Source organism: Narcine bancroftii, chromosome 13 (genome assembly GCF_036971445.1).
Source record: "Narcine bancroftii isolate sNarBan1 chromosome 13, sNarBan1.hap1, whole genome shotgun sequence".
NCBI classification, from domain to species: Eukaryota; Metazoa; Chordata; class Chondrichthyes; order Torpediniformes; family Narcinidae; genus Narcine; species Narcine bancroftii.
The window spans coordinates 7,217,999-7,237,488 of record NC_091481.1 but is presented as its reverse complement, the minus strand read 5'-3'; the positions used below and the strand labels follow the sequence as shown (position 1 = coordinate 7,237,488).

The 19,490-nt window shown below is 50.5% G+C and overlaps 1 protein-coding gene across 4 annotated transcripts in view; it reads left to right on the top strand.

The window, feature by feature from the left end:
- usp6nl (USP6 N-terminal like) overlaps positions 1–19,490 on the top strand; it is a 955,431-nt gene that overhangs the window by 158,963 nt on the left and 776,978 nt on the right. For all 4 annotated transcript variants that reach the window (XR_011348145.1, XR_011348146.1, XR_011348148.1 and 1 more), the window contains one exon: positions 4,922–4,961. The gene's annotated coding sequence lies outside the window, so the exon portion shown is untranslated. The remainder of the gene's footprint in view (positions 1–4,921; positions 4,962–19,490) is intronic.

Here is a 19,490-nt window from a genome sequence, read left to right as displayed (position 1 = left end):
ATTGGTTTACCAAAAAATTTCCCAACAAGGTTAATCTGCATAATTAAAGAGAAAGGAAGATACTTGTTCAGCTCATGAACACAATGGGACAAATCTGCTATTAATTTCTTTTAAGATTTTGCCCTCTGCTGCCATAGATATTGCACATTCTATTAAAATATTGAATATAATTTTAACAGCTATTTTAATAAGTCCTACTGGGACCACACATATCCTATTCAAATCTTCCTGGAGTAGCAGACATGATGTATAGATCAGTTTTGTCCTTGACCCACATAAATCCAATACAACATTTTATTCTGCCCTTTTCCATGTTACCAGTTGTCCTTCTTATTGACTCAGTGGGTTAACGTGGTGCAAACCATTGTCTCTCTTTGTTCCCTATGTCTGATTATGGAATTCACTCCAAGTATCACACCCACCCATAGACTACAGCATGTAAAAAGAATGTGATCACTCTTGAATTATTTTTTTCAAAACCTAAAGTGCAAAGCAGCCACTGTCTTGCAATTGTTAGTATCGGTGAGTTCATTATTTGAGAAAGTATTTCCTTTCATACTTTCTGAGTCATGAGATCTAGGATGAAAAGTCTTGAAGCATTCACGAAATAATTGAATCGAACTGGTTTTAAATGTATTTATTTTAAAATTATTATTTACAGCACGGTAGAAGCCAAATATGGCTATTCAAACCTGTGACGCCCAAATTAACCTACAACCCCATGTTTTGGAGGGTGGGAGGAAACCAGAGGATTTGGGAAAAATCCATGCAGTCACGGGGAGAAGGTACAAACTCCTTACAGACAGCGCGGGATTTGATCCTGGGTCGTTAACTATGCTGTCCATTACTGACATGTGCACCTCGATACAGTGAAAAGGGTTGTTTTATGTTCTATCGAGGCAAGTCAACCTATACTTAAATACTGTAGGTTGTGCAGTTACAAAGTGAATGAGTCAGAGTGCAACAAAGTCCAGGTAAAGCAGAGGAATGGCAGCATCTTTTACGACGGAGAGGTTCATTCAAGTGTCTGATAACAGCAGGAAAAAATGTGCCCTTGAACCTAGAGGTTTAGGTTTTCATGCTTGTGTATCCTCTGCCTGATGGGAGGGGGAGAAAAGTGCGTGCCTGGGGTAGGATGGGTATTTTAATGTGTTGGCAGCTTTCCTGACACGGGGGCTGCCCCTGAGGGTCAGAAGGGAAGGAGGGATAAGAACAGGACACTTGTAGTTGGGGACTCATTAGTCAGAGGGACAGATAAAAGGTTTGTGGGACGAGATCAGAGATCCAGGTTGGTCTGTTGCCAGGGTCAGGGATATCTCTGATCGAGTTCATAGCATTCTGCAAGGGGAAGGAGAACAGCTAGAAGTCGTGGTCCATGTGGAGACCAATGACTTAGTTAGAAGTGGGGATGAGGTCCTGAAACAGGATTATGTGGAATTAGGTAGGAAGTTAAAAAACAGGACCTCCAAGGCAGTAATCTCTGGATTGCTGCCGGTGCCATGCGCTAGTGAGGGCAGAAATAGGAGGATGAATGCGTGGCTAAAGAGATGGTGCAGGGGGCAAGGGATAAGATTTCTGGATCATTGGGATCTCTTCTGGGAAGGTCGGACCTGTACAAAAGGGACGGACTCCACTTGAACTGGAGGGGGACCAATGTGCTGGCAAGCAGATTTGCTAGAGCTGTGGGGGAAGGTTTAAACTAGTTTGGCAGGGGGGTGGGGAACAGAGTGTGAGTGCAGTGTCAAGGAGGCATGGCCACCGAGACAGGAATAATAACGATAACAGAGGTAGGATGAAGATTAGGGTAAAAGGTAGAAAAGAGAATATAGGTGAGGGCCATTCTCTGAAATGCATATATTTTAATGCAAGAAGCATAGTGAACAAGGTAGATGAGCTTAGAGCATGGACAGATGCTTGGGGTCATGATATTGTGGCAATTAGTGAGACCTGGCTACAGGAGGGGCAGGACTGGCAACTTAATATTCCAGGATACATTTGTTTTAGATGTGATAGATCAGGGGGTAAAAAAGGGGGAGGAGTTGCTCTGCTTGTTAAGGAGAAAATTTTTCTGCCGTGAGGTGGCAGGATGGACTGGAGGGATCGTCCAGGGAGGCTGTTTGGGTGGAATTGAGGGGTGAAAGAGGCATGAGGGTGCTAATAGGGGTGTATTACAGACCACCAAATGGGCCAAGAAAATTAGAGGAACAAATTTGTAGGGAGATAACGTATATGTGTGAGAATCATAAGGTAGTAAAGATTATGGGAGATTTTAATTTCCCTCACATTGATTGGGATACCCATACAGTTAGAGGGCTGGATGGGCTAGAGTTCGTTAAATGTGTTCAAGATTGTTTTCTAAATCAATTAGTAGAAGAACCGACTCGGGACGGTGTAATACTAGATCTCCTGTTAGGGAATGAGCTAGGTCAGGTATCGGACATTATTGTTGGAGAACAAATTGGGTCTAGTGATCATAGCTCTGTTAGTTTTAGGGAAGAGCAAGGAGGGGCCTAAAGTTGAGGTTCTGGATTGGAGAAGAGCAAATTTTGAAGGAATAAGATGGAATTTGGGGAGTATTGAGTGGGACAGGATATTTTCAGGTAAGGATGTAAATGAAAAATGGAGGATATTCAAAAAAGAAATTTTGAGGGTACAGAGTAGATATGTCCCAGTGAGGATCAAAGGAAAGGCTGGAAGTCATAGGGAGGTTTGGTTTTCGAGGAATATTGGAAATTTGGTTAGGAGAAAAAGGGATGTGTACAAGAGGTATAAAGAGCAAGGAGCTGAGAATTTGAAAGAGGACTACAAGGAATGTAGAAGGAATCTTAAGAAAAAAATTAGAAAGGCCATAAAAAGGCAGGAAGAGGCTTTGGTAGACAGAGTAAAAATAAATCCAAAGGGTTTCTCTAGGTACATTAAAAGTAAAAGATTAGTGAGGGATAAAATTGGACCCCTTGTAGATAGTGAGGGTAGGCTGAGTGAGAAGTCAGAGGAAATGGGGGAAATTTTGAATGATTTATTTGCCTCGGTATTCACTAGGGAAAAAAATATTGAAACATTTGAGGTAAAGAAAAATAGTGGGGAGGTAATGAAGCATATAAGGATAACCGAGGAGGTAGTGATGGCTGTGTTGAAAAAGATAAAGGTGGATATATCTCTGGGACCGGACAAAATATTCCCAAGGACACTCAGGGAGGCTTGTGGACAGATAGTGGGGCCATTAACAGAGATATTTAGGATGTCACTGGCCAGTGGGGTAGTGCCAAAGGATTGGAGGGTTTCGCATGTGGTTCCGCTGTTTAAGAAAGGGTCCAATTGTAAACCTGGGAATTATAGGCCCGTGAGTCTGACATCTGTGGTGGGCAAGTTGATGGAAAGTGTTCTGAGGGATGGTATTTACAAATATTTGGAGGTACAGGGATTGATAGGGAGTAATCAGCATGGTTTTGTCAGGAGTAGATCATGCTTGACAAACCTGATTGAGTTTTTAGAGGGGGTTACAAAAAAGGTTAATGAAGGGAAAGCTGTGGATGTTGTCTATTTAGACTTTAGTAAAGCTTTTGACAAAGTTCCCCACATGAGGTTAGGAAAAAAGGTGGAGGCATTAGGTATAAATAAGGAAGTAGTGAAATGGATTCAGCAATGGTTGGATGGGAGGTATCAGAGAGTAGTGGTAGAAAATTGTTTGTCCATTTGGAGGCCAGTGACTAGTGGAGTTCCTCAGGGATCGGTCCTGGGTCCACTATTGTTTGTTATATATATTAACGATCTGGAAGTAGGGTTGGAGAATTGGATAAGCAAGTTTGCGGATGATACAAAGATTAGTGGAGTTGTGGACAGTGAAGAAGATGACTGTAGATTAAAAGGTGATTTAGAAAGGCTGAAGGTGTGGGCTGAGAAATGGCTGATGGAATTTAATAGATAAGTGTGAGGTGTTACATTTTGGAAAGGCAAATCTAAATAGGTCATATGCATTAAATGGTAGGCTATTGAGATGTGCAGAGCAACAAAGGGATTTAGGAGTTGTGGTAAATAGTACCCTCAAGGCTGATATTCAGGTAGATGGTGTGGTGAAGAAGGCATTTGGAATGTTGGCCTTCATAAATTGGAGTATTGAATTCAAGAGTAGGGAGGTTATGATGAAATTGTACAAGGCATTGGTGAGGCCAAATTTGGAGTACTGTGTACAGTTTTGGTCACCAAATTATAGGAAAGATATAAACAAAATAGAGAGAGTACAGAGAAGGTTCATGAGAATGTTGACAGGATTTCAGGGTCTGAGTTACAGGGAAAGGTTGTGCAGACTAGGGCTTTTTTCTCTGGAGCGTAGAAGATTGAGGGGGGACTTGATAGAGGTGTTTAAGATTTTAAAAGGGACAGACAGAGTAAATGTGGATAGGCTTTTTCAACTAAGAGTGGGGGAGATTCAAACTAGAGGGCATGGTTTAAGATTGAAGGGGGAAAATTATAAGGGGAACATGAGGGGAAATTTCTTTACGCAAAGGGTGGTGGGGATGTGGAATGAGCTTCCGGCAGACGTGGTTGAGGCGGGATCATTGGTTACATTTAAGGATAGCCTGGATAGTTACATGGATAGGAGAGGACTGGAGGGGTATGGACCGGGTGCTGGTCAGTGGGACTAGGAGGGTGGGGATTTGTTACGGCATGGACTAGTAGGGCCGAACTGGACTGTTCTGTGCTGTAAGTGGTTATAGTGGGAAGTGTTGATTGGGGGAGGGGTTGGTTTGCATGACCCAACAGGACCCCAGAACAAAATCAGTCCCAAAAAGTGGGGTTGAAAGGTTTAAAAAAAACTCCAGGCAGTAGAAATCTGAATTAAGGACAAAGATTTGTTGAAAGATAATTGACCTGAGAAATGTTAACTCTATTTGAGTGTTTGTACTTTTCTCTTTCTCTGTAGATACTACCTGATCTGTTGAGTAACAATGATGTTTGGAGGGGTAAGTACATGCCCCAATTTTCTTTGAGTGTTATTTTTATTTTTTTCCATTTTATGCCAATGAAAGCACTGCACAAATGTCAACCAATGTTTCTGGAGTAGGATATGGCATCATAAATGTTTCATCCAGAGGTAGAGAACTACCATCTGTTTGCCATAGATGACATGGAAGGACGGAGGAAAGTTGGACGAGGTTGTCTGTGGTTTTTCCCTTTACTCAGAATCTCTTAAGAACATGGGTGGCACAATGCTGTTACAGCGCCAGAGATTGGGACTGGAGTTCAAATCCTGCACTGTCTGTAAGGAGTTTGTATGTTCTACCCATGTCTGTGTGGGTTTTCCCTGAGGGCTCCGGTTTCCTCCCATTTTTAAAAACGTACTGGGAGTGTAGGTCAATCAGATGTAATTGGGTGGCATGGGTTTGTTGCTCTATGTCTAAATTTAAAAATTAAAATGTAAAGTGAGAATGTACAACCTCTATTCATGGAGGGATCTGGAGAGAGGGCAAGTCGTCGGCAGATGGAGAATAATGTGGGAACATATGAAGCTGATTATTACTTACATGTAGTGAGACCAAAATGTTGCAGTACAAATGGATCTGGGGGAATCCAGGAAACAAAACCGTCTGAGGATTGGGTGAATTCTGAGATCATTTTGCCAGAGTAGGGGAATAAGTAACCAGAGGAAAAATTTACAGGAAGCTGAGAGGGTAACATATTTCTACAGAGGGTGGTGGGTGTATGGAATGGGATGCCAGAAGAGTTGGTTGAGAAAAATACTATTGCAATGTTTTAGACATTGATGAAAATAGGGTGGTGTATATGGATTTTAGTCGGGCATTTGACAAGGTAACCCATGATAGACTCATTCAGAAAGTCATGAGGTATGGGACATTAGCTATGTGGATTCAGATTTGGCTTGTCCACTTGCCAAGAGGTCAGTGACTAGTGGAGTTCCACAGCGATCTGTTTTGGGTCCCCTGCTCTTTGTGATTTTTATAAATGACCTGGGCAAAGAAGTGGAGGGATGGATTGATAAGTTTGCAGATGACACAAAGGTTGGTGCTGTCAACAATGTAGAAGGTTGTTATAGGTGACAACAGGATATAGTCAAGATGGAGTTCAATCTGGATATATATGATGTATTTTGAAGGTGGAGTACATGGTTAATGGCAGGATTCTTAATAGTGTGTGTAAGAGCCATAAGCTAGGGCCGGCACGTCGGCCAGTATGAATACGCCATGAAGCGTGGCTGCGTATGTGCGATCGGCTCGGCCCAGGTGTGCATATGTGACGCATGCTTAAAATGAAGTTCTCCAGCCAGAAGGAGGGTAAGTTAGAGGTTGACGATTTCTGTTGACCATCTCACCACACTTTAGAATCATTAAGTATAATTTGGACATTGTTTAGGCCTCGTTAACTTTTATATGAAAGCTTGTTGTTAAGAATCTACTACATATAATATCAGAAGATTACAAGTCTTGCGTGTTAACAGTAAAGGATTTAAAATCAACTGAACTTCTACTGGAAATGATGCAGACAAACCCCCTAACTTAGCTTCCAAGTGACTACATAAGTGAATAGGAAGGAAGTCGCTACAGTATGGAAGAGCAGAGAGACCTTGAGGTTCAAATCCAGAGATATTTCAAGATTGCTTTGCAGGTTGATAGGGTGGTGATGAAGGCTTATGGAATGCTGGCCTTCATTAGTTGGGGGTTTGAGTCCAAGAGCCACGAGGTCATGTTACAACTTGATAAAACTCAGATTGGGCCACACTTGGTGTATTGTGCTCAGTTCTGGTCACCTCATTACAGGAAGGATGTTGAAGAGGAGATTTACTAGGATCTGGCCTGGATTGCAGAACGTGTCTTTGGCAGCAAGATTGACACAGCTAGGACTGCAGCAATGAAGGATGAGAGACATAGAAAGGGTGGATAGCCAGCTCCTGGTCGACAGTAGAAAATACCAGGCGACATTGTTTAAGGCAAATGGAGACATCAGGGGCAATAATTTTTAAACACACTTTTGGGTGACTGAAATTCCTTGCTTGGGATGGTAGTGGAGGCTGGAATAACAGGGATATTAAAAAAATCTTAGACAGATACATGGATGTGAGAGAGTTAGCACAACATTGTTGGCTGAAGGGCCTGTACAATGTTTTTAAAGAAAATGGGCTGATTGGATGGGTTTAGGGGATATGGGCAAAACGCAGGCAGGTGGGACACAGTATATTTCCTCATTGTTGACTCCGTGACATGAAACATTAAAACAAGTATGAAATGTTGCCAGGAAAATTTCAAGACAACTTTACAGATCCAAGTAAAACTGCACCTGTAAAAAAATGTGTGGACTTCATTTCTCTCAATATGTATGTATATGTGTGTAGATATAGATTGTCAGAGAGAGTGAGTGCGAGAGCATGTATGCATGAGAGTGAGTTAGACAGAGGAAGGAGAAGGGTGAGTGGGGTGGGAGCAGGAATCGGATGAAGAGGGGAGGAAGTGTTTGAGGAAGGGATAGAAGGGTGGGGCGGAGGAGGGAGATGGCAGGGATAAAGAGGGAATGGGGTAAGGGAGTGGATGAGGCAGAGATAGGAGAGTGGGGGGAAGGAGGGAGATGGCAGGGATGAAGAGGGAATGGGGTAAGGGAGAGAGGCGAGGGAGAAGAGATGGGAAAGGTGTGGTTGAGGCAGGGATAGGAGGGTGATGGTAGAGATGAAGTGGGAATGTGGTAAAGGAGAGAGGCAAAGGAGAAGAGATGGGAAAGGAGTGGATGAGGCAGGGAGGGAGATGGCAGGGATGAAGAGGGAATGGGGAAGGGAAAGGACTGGATGAGGCAGGGATAGGAGGGTGAGGGAAAGGAGAGAGATGGCAGGGCTGAAGAAGGAATGGGAAGGGAGGGAGGAGTGGATGAGGCAGGGATTAGAGGGAGACGGCAGGGATGTAGAGTTAATGGGGTAAGGGAGAGTGCAGAAGAGATGGGAAATGAGTGGAGAAGGAAGGGATAGGAGGGTGGGGGAAATGGGGTAAGGGAGAGAGGCGAAGGAGTGGATGAGGCAGGGATAGGAGGGTGATGGGGTAAGGGAGAGAGGAGTGGTTGAGGCCGTGATAGGAGGGTGGGGGAGGAGGGAATGGGGTAAGGGAGAGATAGGAGGGTAGGGGAGATGCAAAGGGAGAGAGGAGAAGAGATGGGAAAGGAGTAGATGAGGCAGGGATAGGGCAGGAATGTAGATGGAATGGGGTAAGGGACAGAGGAGAAGAGATGGGAAAGGTGTGGATGAGGAGAGGCGAAGAAGAGATGGATGAAGCAGGGATAGGAGGAGGGAGATGGAATGGGTAAAGGGAGAGGTGAAGAGATGGGAAAGGAGGGGGGAGGAGGGAGACGGTGAGGAAATGGGGTAAGTGTGAGTGGAGATGTAATGGGAAAGGTGTGGAGGAGGCAGGGATAGAACGGTGGGGGGAATGGGGAGAGGCGAAGGAGAAGAGATGGGAAAGGAGTGGATGAGGCAGGGATGAAGATGGAATGGGGAAAGGGAGAGAGGTGAAGAGATGGGAAAGGAGGGGGAGGAGGGAATCGGGTGAGTGGAGAAGTAGTGGGAAAGGAGTGGAGGAGGCAGGGATAGGAGGGTGGGGGGAATGGGGTAAGGGAGAAAGGAGAAGGAGTGGATGAGGCAGGAACAGGAGGGTAGGGGAGGAGGGAGATGGCGAGGGAATGGGGCAAGGGAGAGTGGAAAAGGAATGGATGAGGCAGGGATTGGAGAAGGGGAAGCAGGAGGGAGATGACAGCAGGATGAAGAGGGAATGGGGTAAGGGGGAGAGGCAAAGAAATGGGTGGATGAGCCAGGGATAGGAGGGTGTGGGAAGGAGAGACGTGAAGAGGAGATGGATGAGGCAGGGATCGGAGGAGGGAGATTTCAGGGATGAAGAGGCAGAGAGGCGAAGGAGTGGATGTGGCAGGGATGAAGATGGAATGGGTAAAGGGAGAGAGGTGAAGAGATGGGAATGGGGTAAGGGAGAGTGAAGTTGGAATGGGAAAGGAGTGTATGAGGCAGGGATAGGAGTGTGGGGGGAGGGATGTAGATGGAATGGGTTAAGGAAAAGTGGATGAGGAGGAGGGAGATGGCGAGGGAATGGGGTAAGTGTGAGTGGAGAGGTGATGGGAAAGGAGGGGATGAGGCAGGGAGATTGTAGGGATGAAGAGAGAATGGGGTAAGGGAGAGAGGCTAAGGAGAAGAGATTGGAAAGGTGGGGAGAGGAAGGAGATGGCGAGGGAATGGGGTAAGTGTTAGTGGAGATGGAATGGGAAAGGAGTGGATGAGGCAGGGGAGGAGGGAGATGGCAGGGATGAAGAGGCAATGGGGTAAGGGAGAGAGAAATGATTGGATGAGGCAGCGATAGGAGTGTGGGGGTGAGGAGGGAGATGGAAGGGATGAAGAGAGAATGGGGTAAGGGAGAGAGGCGAAGGAGAAGAGATAGGAAAGGAGTGGATGAGGCAGGAACAGGAGGGTAGGGGAGGAGGGAGATGGCGAGGGAATGGGGCAAGGGAGAGAGGAAAAGGAATGGATGAGGCAGGGATAGGAGGGTGGGGGAGGAGGGAGATGGGAATGGGGTAAGGGAGAGATGCGAAGGAGAAGAGATGGGAAAGGAGTGTGTGAGGCAGGGATAGGAGGGTGGGGGGAGGAGGGAGATGGCGAGGGAATGGGGTAAGTGATAGTGGAGATGGAAAGGAGTGGATGAGGCAGGGATAGGAGGGTGGGGGAGGAGGGAGATGGGAATGGGGTAAGGGAGAGAGGCTAAGGAGAAGAGATTGGAAAGGTGGGGAGAGGAAGGAGATGGCGAGGGAATGGGGTAAGTGTTAGTGGAGATGGAATGGGAAAGGAGTGGATGAGGCAGGGGAGGAGGGAGATGGCAGGGATGAAGAGGCAATGGGGTAAGGGAGAGAGAAATGATTGGATGAGGCAGCGATAGGAGTGTGGGGGTGAGGAGGGAGATGGAAGGGATGAAGAGAGAATGGGGTAAGGGAGAGAGGCGAAGGAGAAGAGATAGGAAAGGAGTGGATGAGGCAGGAACAGGAGGGTAGGGGAGGAGGGAAATGGCGAGGGAATGGGGCAAGGGAGAGAGGAAAAGGAATGGATGAGGCAGGGATAGGAGGGTGGGGGAGGAGGGAGATGGGAATGGGGTAAGGGAGAGAGGCGAAGGAGAAGAGATGGGAAAGGAGTGTGTGAGGCAGGGATAGGAGGGTGGGGGGAGGAGGGAGATGGCGAGGGAATGGGGTAAGTGATAGTGGAGATGGAAAGGAGTGGATGAGGCAGAGATAGGATGGTGGGGGAGGAGGGAGATGGCAGGGATGAAGAGGGATTGGGGTAAGGGAGAGAGGCGAAGGAGAAGAGATGGGAGAGGAGTGTGGGGGGTGAGGAGGGAGGGAGGTGAAGAAATGGGAAAGGTGTGTGGCAGGGATGAAGATGGAATGGTGTAAGTGTGAGTGGAGATGTAAAGGGAAAGGAGTGGAGGAGGCAGGGATTGGAGGGTGGGGGAAGGAGGAACAGGGAATGGGGTAAGGGAGATGAGGCAGGGATGAAGATGGAATGGGGGAAGAAGGGAAGAGGTGAGGGAGTGGGGTAAGGGAGAGAGGCTAAGGAGAAGAGATTGGAAAGGTGGGGAGAGGAAGGAGATGGCGAGGGAATGGGGTAAGTGAGAGTGGAGATGGAATGGGAAAGGAGTGGATGAGGCAGGGGAGGAGGGAGATGGCAGGGATGAAGAGGCAATGGGGCAAGGGAGAGTGGAAAAGGAATGGATGAGGCAGGGATAGGAGGGAGATGGGGTAAGGTAGAGAGGCGAAGGAGCAGAAATAGGAAAGGTATGGATGTGTGTGGCAGGGATGAAGATGGAATGGGGTAAGTGTGAGTGGAGGAGGCAGGGATAGGACGGTGGGGGGAATGGGGAGAGGTGATGGGAAAGGAGTGGATGAGGCAGGGAGATGGTGAGGGAATGGGGTAAGGGAGATAACAGCAGGGATGAAGAGGGAATGGGGTAAGGGTGAGAGGCAAAGGAGAAGAGATGGGAAAGGAGTGGATGAGGCAGGGATTGGAGGGTGGGGGAAGGAGGAACAGGGAATGGGGTAAGGGAGATGAGGCAGGGATGAAGATGGAATGGGGGAAGAAGGGAAGAGGTGAAGGGATGGGAAAGGAGTGGATGAGGCAGGGATAGGAGGGAGTGGGGTAAGGAAGAGAGGCCTAGGAGAAGAGATTGGAAAGGTGGGGGGATGTGGGAGATGGCGAGGGAATGGGGAAAGGAGGGGAAGAAAGGAGAGAGGCGAAGGAGAAGAGATGAGAAAGGAGTGGAGGAAGCAGGAGGGAGATGACAGCAGGGATGAAGAGGGAATGGGTTAAGGGAAAGAGGTGAAGGAGGAGTTGGGAAAGGAGTGGATGAGGCAGGGATAGGAGGGAGATGGTGAGGGAATGGGGTAATGGTGAGTGGATAAGAAATGGGAAAGGAGATGAGGTAGGGATAGGAGGGTGGGGGAGGAGGGAGATGGCGGGGATGAAGAGGGAATGGGGAAAGGGAGAGAGGTGAAGGGGAAGAGATGGGAAAGGAGTGGATGAGGCAGGGATAGGAGGGAGATGGTGAGGGAATGGGGTAAGGGATAGTGGAGATGTAATGGGAAAGGAGTGGATGAGGCAGGGATAGGAGGGAGATGGTGAGGGAGAGTGGACAAGGAATGGGAAAGGAGTGTGTGAGGAGGGAGGGATGAAGAGGGAATGGGGAAAGGGAGAGAGGTGAAGGAGAAGAGATGGGAAAGGAGTGGGTGAGGCACGGATAGGAGTGTGGGGGGTGAGGAGGGAGGGATGAAGAGGGAATGGGGTAAGGGAGTGAGGTGAAGGAGAAGAGTTGGGAAAGGAGTGGTTGAGGCAGGAACAAGAGAGTGAGGGAGGAGGGAGATGGCAGGGATGAAGATGGAATGGGGAAAGGGAGAGAGGTGAAGGAGAAGAGATGGGAAAGGAGTGGATGAGTCAGGGATAGGAGGGAGATGGTGAGGGAATGGGGTTAGGGAGAGTGGATAACGAATGGGAAAGGGGTGTGTGAGGCAGGGAGAGGAGTGTGGGGGGTGAGGAGGGAGGGAATGGGGTAAGGGTGAGTGGATAAGAAATGGGAAAGGAGATGAGGTAGGGATAGGAGGGTGGGGGAGGAGGGAGATGGCGGGGATGAAGAGGGAATGGGGAAAGGGAGAGAGGTGAAGGAGAAGAGATGGGAAAGGAGTGGATGAGGCAGGGATAGGAGGGAGATGGTGAGGGAGAGTGGATAAGGAATGGGAAAGGAGTGTGTGAGGCAAGAACAAGAGGGTGGGGGAGGAGGGAGATGGCGAGGGAATGGGGTAAGGGATAGTGGAGATGTAATGGGAAAGGAGTGTGTGAGGCAGGGGTAGGAGTGTTGGGGAGTGAGGAGGGAGGGATGAAGAGGGAATGGGGTAAGGGAGAGAGGTGAAGGAGAAGAGTTGGGAAAGGAGTGGATGAGGCAGGGGTAGGAGGAAGCAGGAGGGAGATGAAGGGGGAATGGGGAAGAAGGGAGAGAGGTGAAGGAGAAGAGTTGGGAAAGGAGTGGGTGAGGCAGGGATAGGAGTGTGGGGGGTAAGGGTGAGTGGATAAGAAATGGGAAAGGATATGAGGCAGGGATAGGAGTGTGGGGGGTGAGGAGGGAGGGATGAAGATGGAATGGGGTAAGGGAGAGAGGTGAAGGAGAAGAGTTGGGAAAGGAGTGGATGAGGCAGGAACAAGAGGGTGAGGGAGGAGGGAGATGGCAGGGATGAAGATGGAATGGGGAAAGGGAGAGAGGTGAAGGAGAAAAGATGGGAAAGGAGTGGATGAGGCAGGGATAGGAGGGAGATGGTGAGGGAATGGGATTAGGGAGAGTGGATAACGAATGGGAAAGGAGTGTGTGAGGCAGGGATAGGAGGGTGGGGGAGGAGGGAGATGGCAGGGATGAAGAGGGATTGGGGTAAGGGAGAGAGGTGAAGGAGAAGAGTTGGGAAAGGTGTGGAAGGGATAGGAGGGTGAGGGAGGAGGGAGATGGCAGGGATAAAGATGGAATTGGGAAAGGGAGAGAGGTGAAGGAGAAGAGATGGGAAAGGAGTGGGTGAGGCAGGGATAGGAGTGGGGGGTGAGGAGGGAGGGATGAAGAGGGAATGGGGTAAGGGAGAGAAATAAGGAGAAGAGTTGGGAAAGGAGTGGAAAGGAGTGGATGAGGCAGGGACAAGAGGGTGGGGGAGGAGGGAGATGGCGAGGGAATGGGGTAAGGGAGAGTGGAGATGTAATGGGAAAGGAGTGTGTGAGGCAGGGGTAGGAGTGTTGGGGGTGAGGAGGGAGGGATGAAGAGGGAATGGGGTAAGGGAGAGAGGTGAAGGAGAAGAGTTGGGAAAGGAGTGGATGAGGCAGGGATAGGAGGGAGATGGTGAGGGAGAGTGGATAAGGAATGGGAGTGTGGGGGGTGAGGAGGGAGGGATGAAGAGGGAATGGGGTAAGGGAGAGAGGTGAAGGAGAAGAGTTGGGAAAGGAGTGGAAAGGAGTGGATGAGGTAGGGACAAGAGGGTGGGGGAGGAGGGAGATGGCGAGGGAATGAGGTAAGGGAGAGTGGAGATGTAATGGGAAAGGAGTGTGTGAGGCAGGGGTAGGAGTGTTGGGGGTGAGGAGGGAGGGATGAAGAGGGAATGGGGTAAGGTAGAGAGGTGAAGGAGAAGAGTTGGGAAAGGAGTGGATGAGGCAGGGATAGGAGGGAGATGGTGAGGGAGAGTGGATAAGGAATGGGAGTGTGGGGGGTGAGGAGGGAGGGATGAAGAGGGAATGGGGTAAGGGAGAGAGGTGAAGGAGTAGAGTTGGGAAAGGAGTGGATGAGGCAGGGGTAGGAGGAAGCAGGAGGGAGATGAAGGGGGAATGGGGAAGAAGGGAGAGAGGTGAAGGAGAAGAGTTGGGAAAGGAGTGGGTGAGGCAGGGATAGGAGTGTGGGGGGTAAGGGTGAGTGGATAAGAAATGGGAAAGGATATGAGGCAGGGATAGGAGTGTGGGGGGTGAGGAGGGAGGGATGAAGAGGGAATGGGGTAAGGGAGAGAGGTGAAGGAGAAGAGTTGGGAAAGGTGTGGATGTGGCAGGGATAGGAGGGTGAGGTAGGAGGGAGATGGCAGGGATGAAGATGGAATGGGGAAAGGGAGAGAGGTGAAGGAGAAGAGATGGGAAAGGAGTGGGTGAGGCACGGATAGGAGGGTGGGGGGTGAGGAGGGAGGGATGAAGAGGGAATGGGGTAAGGGAGAGAGGTGAAGGAGAAGAGTTGGGAAAGGAGTGGATGAGGCAGGAACAAGAGGGTGAGGGAGGAGGGAGATGGCAGGGATGAAGATGGAATGGGGAAAGGGAGAGTGGTGAAGGAGAAGAGATGGGAAAGGAGTGGATGAGGCAGGGATAGGAGGGAGATGGTGAGGGTATGGGGTTAGGGAGAGTGGATAACGAATGGGAAAGGAGTGTGTGAGGCAGGGCTAGGAGGGAGATGGTGAGGGAATGGGGTAAGGGTGAGTGGATAAGAAATGGGAAAGGAGATGAGGCAGGGATAGGAGGGTGGGGGAGGAGGGAGATGGCAGGGATGAAGAGGGAATGGGGAAAGGGAGAGAGGTGAAGGAGAAGAGATGGGAAAGGAGTGGATGAGGCAGGGATAGGAGGGAGATGGTGAGGGAGAGTGGACAAGGAATGGGAAAGGAGTGTGTGAGGAGGGAGGGATGAAGAGGGAATGGGGTGAAGGAGAAGAGTTGGGAAAGGAGTGGATGAGGCAGGAACAAGAGGGTGGGGGAGGAGGGAGATGGCGAGGGAATGGGGTAAGGGACAGTGGATAAGGAATGGGAAAGGAGTGTGTGAGGCAGCGATGTGGGGGGTGAGGAGGGAACGGGGTAAGGGAGAGAGGTGGGAAAGGAGTGGATGAGGCAGGAACAAGAGGGTGGGGAAGGAGGGAGATGGCGAGGGAATGGGGTAAGGGAGAGTGGATAAGGAATGGGAAAGGAGTGGGTGTGGAGTGAGGGATGAAGAGGGAATGGGGTAAGGGAGAGAGGTGAAGGAGAAGAGTTGGGAAAGGAGTGGATGAGGCAGGAACAAGAGGGTGGGGGAGGAGGGAGATGGCGAGGGAATGGGGTAAGGGAGAGTGGATAAGGAATGTGAAAGGAGTGGGTGTGGAGTGAGGGATGAAGAGGGAATGTGGTAAGGGAGAGAGCTGAAGGAGAAGAGTTGGGAAAGGTGTGGATGAGGCAGGGATAGGAGGGTGGGGGAGGAGGAGGGAGATGGCAAGGGAATGGGGTAAGGGAGAGTGTGTAAGGAATGGAAAGGAGTGTGTGAGGCAGGGATAGGAGGGAGATGGTGAGGGAATGGGGTAAGGGTGAGTGGATAAGAAATGGGAAAGGAGATGAGGCAGGGATAGGAGGGAGATGGCAGGGATGAAGAGGGAATGGGAAAAAGGGAGAGAGGTGAAGGAGAAGAGATGGGAAAGGAGTGGATGAGGCAGGGATAGGAGGAAGATGGTGAGGGAATGGGATAAGGGAGAGTGGATAAGGAATGGAAAGGAGTGTGTGAGGAGGGAGGGATGAAGAGGGAATGGGGTGAAGGAGAAGAGTTGGGAAAGGAGCGGATGAGGCAGGAACAAGAGGGTGGGGGAGTGGGAGATGTCGAGGTAATGGGAAAGGAGTGTGTGAGGCAGGGATAGGAGTGTTGGGGGTGAGGAGGGAGGGATGAAGAGGGAATGGGGTAAGGGAGAGAGGTGAAGGAGAAGAGTTGGGAAAGGAGTGGATGAGGCAGGGATAGGAGTGTGGGGGGTGAGGAGGGAGAGAGGTGAAGGAGAAGAGTTGGGAAAGGAGTGGATGAGGCAGGGATAGGAGGGAGATGGCGAGGTAATGGGGTAAGGGAGAGTGGATAAGGAATGGGATAGGAGTGTTGGGGGTGAAGAGGGAGGGATGAAGAGGGAATGGGGTAAGGGAGATTGGTGAAGGAGTGGATGAGGCAGGAACAAGAGGGTGGGGGAGGAGGGAGATGGCGAGGGAATGGGAGAGTGGATAAGGAATGGGAAAGGAGTGGGTGAGGAGGGAGGGATGAAGAGGGAATGGGGTGAAGGAGAAGAGATGGGAAAGGAGTGGATGAGGCAGGAACAAGAGGGTGCGGGAGGAGGGAGATGCCGAGGGAATGGGGTAAGGGAGAGTGGATAAGGAGTGGGAAAGGAGTGTGTGAGGCAGGGATAGGAGTGTGGGGGGTGAGGAGGGAGGGATGAAGAGGGAATGGGGTAAGGGAGATTGGTGAAGGAGTGGATGAGGCAGGAACAAGAGGGTGGGGGAGGAGGGAGGGATGAAGAGGGAATGGGGTAAGGGAGAGAGGTGAAGGAGAAGAGTTGGGAAAGGAGTGGATGAGGCAGGAACAAGAGGGTGGGGTAGGAGGGAGATGGCGAGGGTAAGGGAGAGTGGATAAGGAATGGGAAAGGAGTGTGTGAGGCAGGGATAGGAGTGTTGGGGGTGAGGAGGGAGGGATGAAGAGGGAATGGGGTAAGGGTGAAGGAGAAGAGTTGGGAAAGGAGTGGATGAGGCAGGTATAGGAGTGTTGTGGGTGAGGAGGGAGGGATGAAGAGGGAATGGGGTAAGGGAGAGTGGATAAGGAATGGGAAAGTAGTGGATGAAGCAGGGGTAGTAGGGAGGTGGAGGCAGGGATGAAGCGGGAAAGGGAGAGAGGTGAAGGAGAAGAGATGGGAAAGGAGTGGATTAGGCATGGATAGGAGGGAGATGAAGAGGGAATGGGGTAAGGGAGAGAGGTGAAGGAGAAGAGTTGGGAAAGGAGTGGATGAGGCAGGAACAAGAGGGTGGGGGGTGAGGAGGGAATGGGGTAAGGGAGAGAGGTGAAGGAGAAGTGATGGGAAAGGAGTGGGTGAGGCAGGGATAGGAGTGTGGGGGGTGAGGAGGGAGGGATGAAGGGGGAATGGGGTAAGGGAGAGTGGATAAGGAATGGGAAAGGAGTGGGTGAGGCAGGGATAGGAGGGAGATGGTGAGGGAATGGGGAAAGGGAGAGGTGAAGGAGAAGAGATGGGAAAGGAGTGTGTGAGGCAGGGATAGGAGGGAGATGGTGAGGGAATGGGGTAAGGGAGAGTGGATAAGGAATGGAAAGGAGTGTGTGAGGAGGGAGGGATGAAGAGGGAATGGGGTAAGGGAGAGAGGTGAAGGAGAAGAGTTGGGAAAGGAGTGGATGAGGCAGGAACAATAGGGTGGGGGAGGAGGGAGATGGCGAGGTAATGGGGTAAGGGAGAGTGGATAAGGAATGGGAAAGGAGTGTGGGGTGTGAGGAGGGAGGGATGAAGAGGGAATGGGGTAAGGGAGAGAGGTGAAGGAGAAGAGTTGGGAAAGGAGTGGATGAGGCAGGGGTAGGAGGAAGCAGGAGGGAGATGGCAAGGGAATGGGGTAAGGGAGAGTGGATAAGGAATGGGAAAGGAGAGTGGGGGGTGAGGAGGGAGGGAGAGAGGTGAAGGAGAAGAGATGGGAAAGGAGTGGGTGAGGCAGGGATAGGAGTGTGGGGGGTGAGGAGGGATGGATGAAGAGGGAATGGGGTAAGGGAGAGTGGATAAGGAATGGAAAGGAGTGTGTGAGGAGGGAGGGATGAAGAGGGAATGGGGTGAAGGAGAAGAGTTGGGAAAGGAGTGGATGAGGCAGGGATAGGAGGGAGATGGTGAGGGAATGGGGTAAGGGAGAGAGGTGAAGGAGAAGAGTTGGGAAAGGAGTGGATGAGGCAGGGATAGGAGGGAATGGGGTAAGGGAGATTGGTGAAGGAGTGGATGAGGCAGGAACAAGAGGGTGGGGGAGGAGGGAGGGATGAAGAGGGAATGGGGTAAGGGAGAGAGGTGAAGGAGAAGAGTTGGGAAAGGAGTGGATGAGGCAGGAACAAGAGGGTGGGGTAGGAGGGAGATGGCGAGGGTAAGGGAGAGAGGTGAAGGAGAAGAGTTGGGAAAGGAGTGTGTGAGGCAGGGATAGGAGTGTTGGGGGTGAGGAGGGAGGGATGAAGAGGGAATGGGGTAAGGGAGAGAGGTGAAGGAGAAGAGTTGGGAAAGGAGTGGATGAGGCAGGTATAGGAGTGTTGTGGGTGAGGAGGGAGGGATGAAGAGGGAATGGGGTAAGGGAGAGAGGTGAAGGAGAAGAGTTGGGTAAGGAGTGGATGAGGCAGGGATAGGGGTAAGGGTGAGTGGATAAGAAATGGGAAAGGAGATAAGGCAGGGATAGGAGGGAGATGGCAGGGATGAAGAGGAAATGGGGTAAGGGAGAGAGGTGAAGGAGAAGAGTTGGGAAAGGAGTGGATGAGGCAGGGATAGGGGTAAGGGTGAGTGGATAAGAAATGGGAAAGGAGATAAGGCAGGGATAGGAGGGAGATGGCAGGGATGAAGAGGGAATGGGAAAAAGGGAGAGAAGTGAAGAGATGGGAAAGGAGTGGATGAGGCAGGGATAGGAGGGAGATGGTGAGGGAATGGGGTAAGGGAGAGTGGATAAGGAATGGAAAGGAGTGTGTGAGGCAGGGATAGGAGTGTGGGGGGTGAGGAGGGAGGGATGAAGAGGGAATGGGGTAAGGGAGAGAGGTGAAGGAGAAGAGTTGGGAAAGGAGTGGATGAGGCAGGAACAAGAGGGTGGGGGAGGATGGAGATGGCGAGGGTAAGGGAGAGTGGATGGGAAAGGAGTGTGGGGGGTGAGGAGGGAGGGATGAAGAGGGAATGGGGTAAGGGAGAGAGGTGAAGGAGAAGAGTTGGGAAAGGAGTGGATGAGGCAGGGGTAGGAGGAAGCAGGAGGGAGATGAAGGCAGGGATGAAGGAGAAGAGTTGGGAAAGGTGTGGATGTGGCAGGGATAGGAGGGTGAGGGAGGAGGGAGATGGCAGGGATGAAGAGGGAATGGGAGAGAGAAGAGATGGGAAAGGAGTGGATGAGGCAGGAACAAGAGGGTGGGGGAGGAGGGAGATGGCGAGGGAATGGGGTAAGGGAGAGTGGATAAGGAATGGGAAAGGAGTGGGTGTGGAGGGAGGGATGAAGAGGGAATGGGGTAAGGGAGAGAGGTGTAGGATAAGAGTTGGGAAAGGAGTGGATGAGGCAGGGGTAGGAGGAAGCAGGAGGGAGATGGCAAGGGAATGGGGTAAGGGAGAGTGGATAAGGAATGGGAAAGGAGAGTGGGTGGTGAGGAGGGAGGGATGAAGAGGGAATGGGGAAAGGGAGAGAGGTGAAGGAGAAGAGATGGGAAAGGAGTGGGTGAGGCAGGGATAGGAGTGTGGGGGGTGAGGAGGGATGGATGAAGAGGGAATGGGGTAAGGGAGAGTGGATAAGGAATGGAAAGTAGTGTGTGAGGAGGGAGGGATGAAGAGGGAATGGGTTGAAGGAGAAGAGTTGGGAAAGGAGTGGATGAGGCAGGAACAAGAGGGTGGGGGAGGAGGGAGATGGCGAGGGAATGGGGTAAGGGATAGTGGATAAGGAATGGGAAATGAGAGTGGGGGGTGAGGAGGGAGGGA